At 36.0% G+C, this 10,534-nt stretch overlaps 1 long non-coding RNA gene across 1 annotated transcript; it reads left to right on the top strand.

The window, feature by feature from the left end:
- The first annotated feature begins 209 nt into the window (after positions 1–209).
- Positions 210–9,482, top strand: LOC308176756. Its single transcript, XR_013938577.1, has 5 exons — positions 210–1,215; positions 1,366–1,554; positions 6,021–6,147; positions 8,291–8,394; positions 8,894–9,482. It is a non-coding gene; the product is annotated as an uncharacterized lncRNA (long non-coding RNA).
- The last annotated feature ends 1,052 nt before the right edge of the window (positions 9,483–10,534 follow it).

The raw sequence follows: 10,534 nt of genomic DNA, 5'->3' as shown, positions 1-10,534 counted from the left end.
AAAGGGAAAAGAAGAATGATATGCACTTCACTCGAAAGAGGGAAACAGCAACACAATTGTCCTGGTTCCAGTTAGGACAGAGTTAATTTTCCTCCTAGTAGCTGGTAGGGTGCTATGTTTTGGATTAGGATGAGAAGAGCGCTGATAACATGCTGATGTTTCAATTGTTGCAGAGCAGTGTTTACACCAGGCCAAGGACTTTTCAGCTTCTCGCTCTGTCCTGCCAGCGAGCAGGCTAGGGGTGCTGCAGGAGCTGGGAGGGGATAGACCCAGGACTGCTGACCCAAACCGGCCAAAGGGGTATTCCATACCATCTGACGTCATGCTAAACAATATATAGGGGTGGCTGGCCGGGGTGGGGGGGCCGGCTGCTCGGGGATAGGCTGGGCATCGGTCAGCGGGTGGTGAGCAATTGCATTGTGCATCACTCGTTTCATACACATTATTATTACTAATACTATTATCATTATCATTATTATTATTATTGTTATTATTATTTTCCTGTCTTAATAAACTGTCTTTATCTCAACTCACAGGCTTCACTTTCCCGTTTCTCTCCCCCATCCCAGAGAGGGAGGGGGGAGGGTGAGCGAACGGCTGTGTGGTGTTTAGCTGCCAGCCGGGTTAAGCCACAACAATTTATTGACAACAGAGCTCATGTGGCTTAAAGATTTAATGATGACAAGATACACCTGATTATAATTGGAAGATATTCATAATCACATACTATATAAAAGACACTATATACTCCTCAAAGACACTAAATGAAAGACATTATACTACATGAAGACTGCAAAAAAGGAACTAGGTTAGGCAACATTGCATCAAGGAGTCTCTTCTGTTGAGTTATGAGGTTCAGACCGCCTTGCTTTCTAAACTCCTTGAGCTAAAGAGATAAAGAGCCTAGGTGTGGCAGAATTCACTCCTAGTCCCAGACTTGGCCAATGGATAATGTTTAAAAGATTATATGAATTACATAAATCCTGTATGCTACTTAGCTAAGATCTTAAAGGGTGATCACAAAGCACCATTACAGTGCATTAGCATGCTGTTATTTTCTCAATCTGCTTACTGACTCTCTATAGCAGTAAGGGTCCTCTCAATCTGCAGAAGTAATTTTGGGAGGCATCTCTGCCCAAGGGGAGGTCCTGGTGTGCAGCCTGCTGTTGTGTCAGGAGAGCACAAAGGGCTTCTGGGCTGCTCACTCTTTGTGGGGTAAGATGATTGACTTACGGTCACATTTGCATACAGATGTTATTTTCTTCCAAATTTGGCCAGTGCTGTGGTTGGGGTTGGAAGGGTGGGGGTGAGTGCATTGATTAAACTGGCCGTTGGCTATTTGTGTTCTGTCTCCCCTGCCTCCAGGGTACAGCCATCATGACCAGACACTTCTATCATGACTGCCAGTGATGGTTATCTGCTTAGGCTGGATTCTCTACTTAAGCAGGGAGGTTGTGAAGGGGAGTAGACTGTCACATCAAGCCCTATCACAGCTCGGTGGAGAACCGATACCCCAAAAAGTTGGTGGTATTCACAAAAACTGTATATTTGAAGGTAAAAATTTAAGCTAGACCATAACTTATACATTCTACATATCAAATGCTAATTAATCTGACATTTTTGCCATGGTAGATTAGTAGCAAAGTTAGATATATGGTCTATTTTAAATTTAGCATATTATCAATATTTTGAAAGCTTGGAAAAGCTGACTCTAATAATTAGAGAGAAATCTTGGACTATAGTGAGCAGTTCAGGGTGATAAAGATCAAGAATTTATTTTTTATTTCTTTACAGTGAATATCCTACTAATCATGAAAATAGAGCTTGAAATGGTTTAACTTTAACTCAGACGTGATGAGTAGCTCATAGAGTAATTAAGTTTCATGGCCTTTCTAAAGAAAGAAAATTGGTATTTTTTCTCATCATGTCTATGAAAAAATAGTCTTATATTTCCATTAGCTTTGCTAACAAGTAGCAGATGATATTGCTATTGCAAAGTCACATTTAAAGTTCAGGCACTGTGTGTATTTTACTGTTACAGATTCACAAACTAAATCTTCTGGTAATTTCAATCTGACTATAAAACCATAACATCAATAACTTGTGTGCATATCTTAAATGATAGGCTATAAAAATGCAGTTCTATTTTAAACATCTTTCAAGAACCCTTACGTGACTTTTTTATACTTCACACTGTTGAAGTTACCACTATCATCGTTTTCTTATACATCGGGCAACTGATCTATACCACAATACCACAAAAGGTTGCTTGAGTTGCTGACATCAATGAGATTTTAGTGTGCTTCTAAGCAGTTGTTACTGTAACTGTTGAGTTTCAGGAGATAGCAGGTATTTAATATTTCTACTTTTAAAAATACACAAGTCACATAATTGTGGGTTATTAAAATAATACCTTTTTTACTTGTTCTTACCCCAAGTATAGTCTCCATAATCATAAAATGGGCCCTTTGATTCTGTCCCCGCTTCTGCCTCGACATTCCTTCAGGAGTTTCTGTCCAGAGGAGTTCCATTCATTCATTTCCTCTTCTATCATCCATTGGATGCGCTTCTCCACTGTCAGAGATGGGTTCTTGTTTGAATTTACTCTTTTCTGATGATAGCAAAAGTCTTTAGATCAGACAACTATCAATTACTTTCATTCAGCAATTATTCAGAAATATTCTGCTCATCCTTCCATAACTAGGGACACAATATCAATTTCCTTCATATATGTATATATCTATATGGATATTTATATATGTACCAAGATCATTAGTATATGGTCTGAAGGCTGTTGCATGAGCAAGGAAAACTATACTTTCACTGAAATTTCTGAAATTGCTATTTTTTTTCCCTTTTTTAGATACTTTACTGATTTGTACTACATTTCAATGATCTTTAAATTCCATGTGGAGATCAGAAATCAATAATGTAAAGTGTTTTGGTCTGAAAAAAAATCCTTCTGAAAAATTTAATTATTATTATATTTCTTTTTTAGTTTTACAAAACATATCTTTTGATACAAAATGTTATTTCATTTTAGAGTTTATTGAAGTTGTTGTATGGGCTTTTATTTTTTAAAGATTTTCCTCTGGAAAAAAATCATACATTCAAAAGCCATTTACGAAGTACAGTTCACAAAATTAATATATTAAGTCCTTGACTGCCATAATTTCTCCTTAACTCTCCTGCAAAAACTGTACTTTTACTGTCTTTATCTATGCAAGTGGTGTTACTGAACTCTTTAGGACGACTGATTATGCATCAAGTTAAGCAATTAGTACTGCTTTATGTTGCTACTACAATGTCTTATGGACCATGTAAATGGTGCCGCATTGCTAGGATTAGAGAGTGGGCTTGAGACATAAGAATGAAGAATGGTGTAACGTCATACTGACAAAAACTTTGGAAAACAAACAGTTTTATCAAGGCAACACGTCTCCTTTGAGGTTTATATCTAACTCATTCCTTACACCACGTTGTTGATGGCAACAGCCAATTTATACACCCAGTTAGAAAGTTCTCTGTCACAGCAGCAATCTCATCAGACATATGCACTGAGATATTTGATTTCTGATAAGATGCTCAAGTATACAACTGTGAGTTCTTTATTTCCAAGTGGCTTACTTCCAGATGTATGATGTGTTGATTTCACTTATGCAAGTGGAAAATGCAAGAGTTGTTTGGGGTGGAGATTGAAGGCTCAGTGAGGTAAAGTACAAAAAGATTCTAAGTCCATCGCTTATGGACTTGATCTTCACTAGATATAAATGACGTCAAGAGATGCAGAAGTCTCAACTGTGAACTACGGATCCTCTGTAACTATTTTTTTCAGGCCCTAAACCCAACCTGGTTGAAAACGATTCTTAAGTTTTCTATGAACCATAAATTACTTATTTAGCCATAAGTGTTACTTTTGTGGTCTCTGGAACATTCTCATACTTGATATACTCAGGTAATTTCATATTAAGACTTGAAATTAGCCACTATCTGAAAAGAACAGTAGTAATCTTCACACATTTATGAGCTTTATCCAAAAAATTTACATTGTCAAAATATTCATACTAGCATGAACAAATCCTTGTTCATCATTGTTGTGCCACTTTCACCTAAAATTGTTCCCTTCACAGTGCAAAATCATTATGAGAAGAAGTTAAGGAAAATCTGGAAAGAGTTGTGCTCAGAGACATTTATATAATGCAAATGATAAAGTTTAATCAACGATGATTATCCCATTCCAAAGACTGTGTTTAACCTAATAGTCCAAATCCTCAAATCTTCACTTGGCTGCCCTGCACTCAAGTTAATGCATACAGAAAGTTTTATATCAGATTAAGATCTGACCAGAAGTTTTATATTTCTCTGTTAGCACTTAAATTTTTCTTCAGGAAGAGAGCCTGATGGGGTCTTATTTTCTACAAAGCACTGTATTTCAAGTCGAGTGTTATGATTTCACTGAAGAACAAAAATAAAATAAGAATAAATTAATTTATTTTCTTAGAATCCATACTTTTTCTTTGTTTTAGAAACGTCTTTCTACTGGGGTGGCTTTTGACTTTGCTATTTGGATAAACACAGTCACAGGGCACTAAGGGTAGATGAAAGGAATTCTTGCGAGACAAACTTGATTGCTTTTGTTCTGACGTAAGGTTGAATGTCAAGAAAAGATTCTCAACAGTTTATAAGGCAGTGGACTACAATCTCAAGAGAATGGATGAAATATCCCTCTCTCTGGACATTTAAAATTAAACTGAACTAACCCTTGAAATTGTGCTTTGAGGCACAATTGTTTATTAGCAGGAAAATTAAATAGAAGATACATTTCACCTTACCTTCTATGATTCTTATGCTATGTTCTGTGGTCATTTTGTTGTACTAGAGCACATTATTATAGTGCTTCTGGAAATTTTGGCCCACTGAATTAGCTCCTAATACATTTAAAATAAATGAAGAAATGCCAAGAGTCTCATTTGCCTCTAAATGTCTTCCTAAACATAAGTATCTTTGATTAAAATTGAAGTTTGTTTAGCAGCTGTGTTCTTTGATGCCTTTACTGCTTTAAAATTTACCTGCCATGCTTCATTGTTGTAAAGTACAGGGCATGTTTTCTCGTTTTACACTATAAATAAACATATGTATAGATTACTTCTTCTATTAAATTTCTTCACTTAATGGGATTGTCATTTATTGCTTTATTTCTCCTTGTTTATTCATGCTGACCTTTTCTACATTTTAGATTAGCTGAATTTAGATCTGAACTTTTAAAGAGCTTAAGCCTTCCTGTACTGGATAATTATATTTAAAATTGATCCCAGGCTCTATAATAGCAGAACTTTGACAGAATGATGTAAGAAACCAGCAGTGATGGATGGACTGCTGAGTTCATCTATTACTGCATCCCATACAACAGGAATGCATGCTTGATCTTGCAGCAAACAAGAACTTTAGCCTTGCTAGTAATTTAAAGCTACCAGGGAATTAAGGAATCTTCTCTCTTGCCATGGAACAACACATGCTATTTTGCAAGCACTGTGCAATCATAGTGTATGGATTTATATGGCCAGAACACAGTATTCTGAGATTTGGGTTGTGGAATGTCTCTGTGGAGACACCCCTGTTCTGCACCAAGGAGGAGACCTGAGCACTGTTGTTCTTTGTCTGTCTGAGGCAAAGTGTGCTCAGCAGTGAATTGCATGGGGATGGGGCACCTGCCTCCTTCATTTCTCCCGATGTGGGGCACTGCTATGGTTGCAGGCAGCACACTGATCACACCACCTGCACCTCTGATTTAGCCTCAGAGGAGGCATTGCTGAGATGCCAACCATGATTCCCCATCTTCTTTTATGACCTCACTGTGAGATCATAGGTTTTATGTTGTTGCCAGAGTATATATTCTGTTAGTCCTTCAAAAGATTTCCTTGGAAACTGGGTTCGTACAGATGTGTTTAGAAGTAATGCATGTCAGAATCTTTTTTTTTCTTTTTCTGTTTTCTTGGTATGTTTTTTATCATTATTTTTAGGGGAAGAAGGGAATTGGATTTCATAGGAAGACATGATGTTTGCTTACAAGACTTTCCATCTGAACTTTGAGATGATGCAGTAACAGCAGTGTCTAAAAGTAGAACACAAGGAGAGGCAGAAGTGAAGGTGAGAGGGGTAGTGATTTATTAATCCTTTTCAGATAGCTTGCAACACGTCTTAGGATACTGAAAAGGGATTTAGGATGAGCTGAAAGAAAGGGTAAGCATTGCACCCTATAACTACTCAATTTTAAACTGGAAGGTCAGGAATTTCTACAACCTCTCTCTGGTGCTTGGTAGGCTAAAACACACAGAATTGTTAACCGTGCAGTAAAAATATAAAGCCCAAAAGATTTAGTGAATATCATTTCTAAAAACTGCACTAATGCATGTGCTTATTAGATAACTGCTCCCCATAAGAATCATAAGATACACCAGATAGCTTCTAGACTCATAAGTTTTAGTGCACAATGTAAGTACTCTGTTAAAAGTGTAAAGTGGTTTGTTTAATTAGAAAAGCTATTGTGGGAATTATATAATGTAGACTCATTAGGAGTGGGTTTCTTTGACAAGAACACTGGATAGCAGGGCTCCAATTGTCTGACTATATGCATGACTTACAGATGCATTTTGATGAATGTATATTGATCTCTCTGTCAATATTTCAGAGTATTTGCTAGCTGTCAACACTTCTCAGAATTTTTTTGTAATATACACTTCACAGGAGACCTAAAAACTGTGTAATAACAAAATGAGCACGTGTCTTCGTAAGTATGTGATCCTCGTCATTGGGACTGCTGAATGTTTTTAACATTTTTTTGCCGTGTTTCACCATAGATGATGAAATAGAAGAAAAGAAAAACTGTAAGGAAGGAAGCCTTTTCATCAAAATGATTCTGGCATTCTTTATGAAATAAGAGAGAGTCTGGGAGGGTCTGACATAATAGACATAAGCATCTAAATGAGAGACAGTATACACTTTAAGAAAGTGTGACAAATAATACATTGACATGAATGTTAAGTATGCCTCTCTGTGTGTTCTGTTTTGAACTGAAATGTATCAATTAAAAAATAACCATATAACCGCATTCAGAAAAAACTTTTGATAAGACTAAACTTTGTGATATGAAAGAGCGGGCATATTTCATCTACTTGTCCAGTAATCTCCATGAATCCAGCAACATTAATAGAGAACCAAGAAATGGAAGAACAATCCTACCATCTTCCAACCTTGTTGCAGAGGTGTGGTTTGAGTGTTGAACTGTTTCTCACTCTCCCAAGACTGGACTTTTCTTTCTTAGGTGTTCCCTGCAACAATAATCTACTATTAAAGCTAATCCTCAAAAATAAGAAAACTTTTTGATGTATAGCATTACCTTCATACAATTTTTACATAAAAAAAAAGGTTTGTGTTAATATAACACATTATATTGTACATTAAATTACTTTCTACTTAGATGATGCTAGAATCAAAGTAGAGGTTGTCTTCATTTGCAGCCATTCTGATTATGTTTTGAAATCCCATCTTATTTTTGCTGCTTCTCCCCAAGTATGCAGCATAGAGTTTGTGCAGAATTCACAATGCCGCCCTAATGAACACTGCCATGTGGTTTTTGGATGAACATTTTTTACCTCCACAGTGGCCAAACTGGTTTTCCTTGTAGATTTTACTTTGGGGCTCATATTCACAGATGAGTGGTTCATAAACAGTAATGTCTGTGTTCTGACAACACTGTGATAAAAGACTTTATCTTTTTTATATAGATGGAGACTGAGAGACACAGACATTATTGTCTAAAGAACTATTACTTTTAAGTTGTTTAGCTTGAAGCACTTGGGGTTTGTCTTGTCTGTCTCTAATATTGCATAGCATTCACATATTTCAGCACAGTTTCCATTGACTTCATATGCAGCCGTGAGTTTACAGCAGCTCTGCAACTTAAGCTGCACATGTCTTAAGTCGGACACTCAGAAAATAAGGAATATACAATTATAGTGATCATCTCCAGCAGTCTTCAATGTTTACTACTTCCTGCTACAAATGAACTAGGGCACCTTGTGGCAAGAGCCTCCTTCATTGCCCCATCATTCCTACATCATGTTTCATTTTTCAGCCTGATCCCTTCTGTATGACCAGTTGTTTTCCTGAAATTCTGTGGGGAAAAAAATACACAAAAAAAACACCTTCAAATATGTGGTCATAATGTACAGAAGGGGCTGAATTATGTTTATAAACACAGTCTTGATTCTGGCCCTTCTCATCTTCACAGAATCACAGAATGGCTGAGGTTGGAAGGGACCTCTGAATATCATCTAGTCCAACCCCCCTGCCGAACAGGATCACCTAGAGCACTTTGCACAGGATGGCATCCAGGTGGGTTTTGAATATCTCCAGAGAAGGATACTCCATAACTTCTCTGGGCAACCTGTTCTAGTGCTCTGTCACCCTTATAGTAAAGAAATGCCCTCTCATATACAATGAATTAAATTTTGCCTCTTTAAGAATATTCCTTCAATACAAATTTTATGTTTGTATGCATGCGTGAAATTTCCTCTTTTTAGATAATGTTACTATTTTTATAATTTCTGTTTTAATACTGAATTATACTGATAGTCACGTGAATAATCAGTGCTGTTGGGGCTTTTGATCCACCACATAAACTTGTTACCTGAGCTAACAGAGCAGCTGATACAGCAGTAAGCTGTAATTCATTCCGTGGGCCTTAATGAAAGGATGAAACTGTCAGAAAATAAAATAGAAAAAAACAAGACCCTGAATTCTGTTCTTAGCTGTAGAGTGAGCACATATTGGGGAATTAATTTCTAAAACAGCTATTGTCTATCTTTTCCATGAACTTTTCCCTTTGGAACAGATTTTACCTCAAAACAGCAGAAAGAATGTCTGATACTTGGAGATGGTTCCTCACTTAATTTCAAGTTTCTTCAGGGTGTAATGGTGGCAGCTACATTCCAAACAAACAAACAACAACAACAAAGAAAACATTTCATTAAGGAATTAACAGTGTATTTTCCCCTTGGTCTTGTTCTTTAAAATGATTTAAAATCTTCACAAAATTTAATAAAGGCAAGATATAATAATAGGTATAATCCATATGGAAATTCTTACCACAACAGCTTAAATTTAATAAAGTTGCAAGTGACTGGCAGACGGGTCCAAGACTGAAAAATGTTGGTGTGCTTTAATAAATGAGAAAACATTTTAATTCTGTTGGATAACTTTAATTAGCTAAAATGGGCTATCAAGGTAATATAGAAACATAGAATCATAGAATCATTAAGGTTGGAAAAGACCTCTAAGATCATCTGGACCAACCATCCCCCTAAAACCACTATCACCCACTAAACCATGTCCCTAATATATTTCTGTGTGGGTCCCTTCCATTAAGAAATGTTACAAATATAGAAAAGATTACAGTTACCTAATTCTTTCTAGCAGAACAATATCTCATCTCTCCTCTATGATAAACAAATATGTCATTTGGTCAAGAAGTTTTAACTCTCCTAGTGAGTAGGGGAAAAAACAGTAATGCAGTGTTCAACAGTTGTCCCAAGATAATTTTTTTTACTAAAGAAAGAAAACTTTCTGAAATAACAACATACACAATGCAATGGTAAGTTCATTCTAGGAAAAAAATGAAAAATATTCACAACATGTTGTATACTTTTGGCTAGCAAAGTTGTTTCATTGTCAGTGTGTACTAAAAATGATGCTTCTTGATGCCTGTCAAAAAGTGTATCTGAAAAAGGGAAAAGCTTGAGAGTGTATGTGAATAGTAAACAACTATGAAATGAATACACAAAACATTCTATTAAATAAGAAGGTGTCAGTCAAGCTAGCTGCTTTTCAGAAAAGAAATTTACTAATTAAATTTACAATTGTAAAAGTTTTCAAAGCTAGTATGACAATAGCAAATGTTATGTACAGTAGTAACTATGTGTAGATAGTAAGAATAGGACTCATAATGTAAGCTGCAAACATTTCTCTTTCTCTCATATTTCAAATTGATGCTATATTGTTGATCAGAGGCAGTAATTTAATCTCTTAAAGATAGATTTATTAGCTATAACACATCAGTTGGGACATAGATTTTTTTTTTTTTTTTTAATATAAGAATAATAAGGTAGTCCAGCCTGCCTTTTAACAGGGTAGTATAATTGAGGTTCTCTCAAAACTGGCATTTTAAAAGCATATAAGACTGCTTTGCTAATAAAATCATTCCTTTCAACTTACCAAATAAAAATCTAGACAATGAAAAAATTATTCACTCTGCCATCATTAGAAGAAGCGAATCATCACTTGGAGCAAATGAGTTTTGAATTGGAGTAATTATATTTGAGGCTGTGTAACTTTGCTGTCATTTCAGTGAGATCCTCCTACACTTCCCTTTCACCGCTTATTCAGACAATGGAATTTGGGTGAATGTAGATTTGCTGTTAATAAACTAAATTATTTTCTGAAATGCTTTCAGATGATTTTACAGTTCTTTCTTGGC

This window comes from Anser brachyrhynchus (assembly GCF_964034855.1).
Source record: "Anser brachyrhynchus genome assembly, chromosome: 1".
In the NCBI taxonomy this organism is placed as follows: domain Eukaryota; kingdom Metazoa; phylum Chordata; class Aves; order Anseriformes; family Anatidae; genus Anser; species Anser brachyrhynchus.
This window is presented reverse-complemented; position numbering and strand designations above follow the sequence as displayed.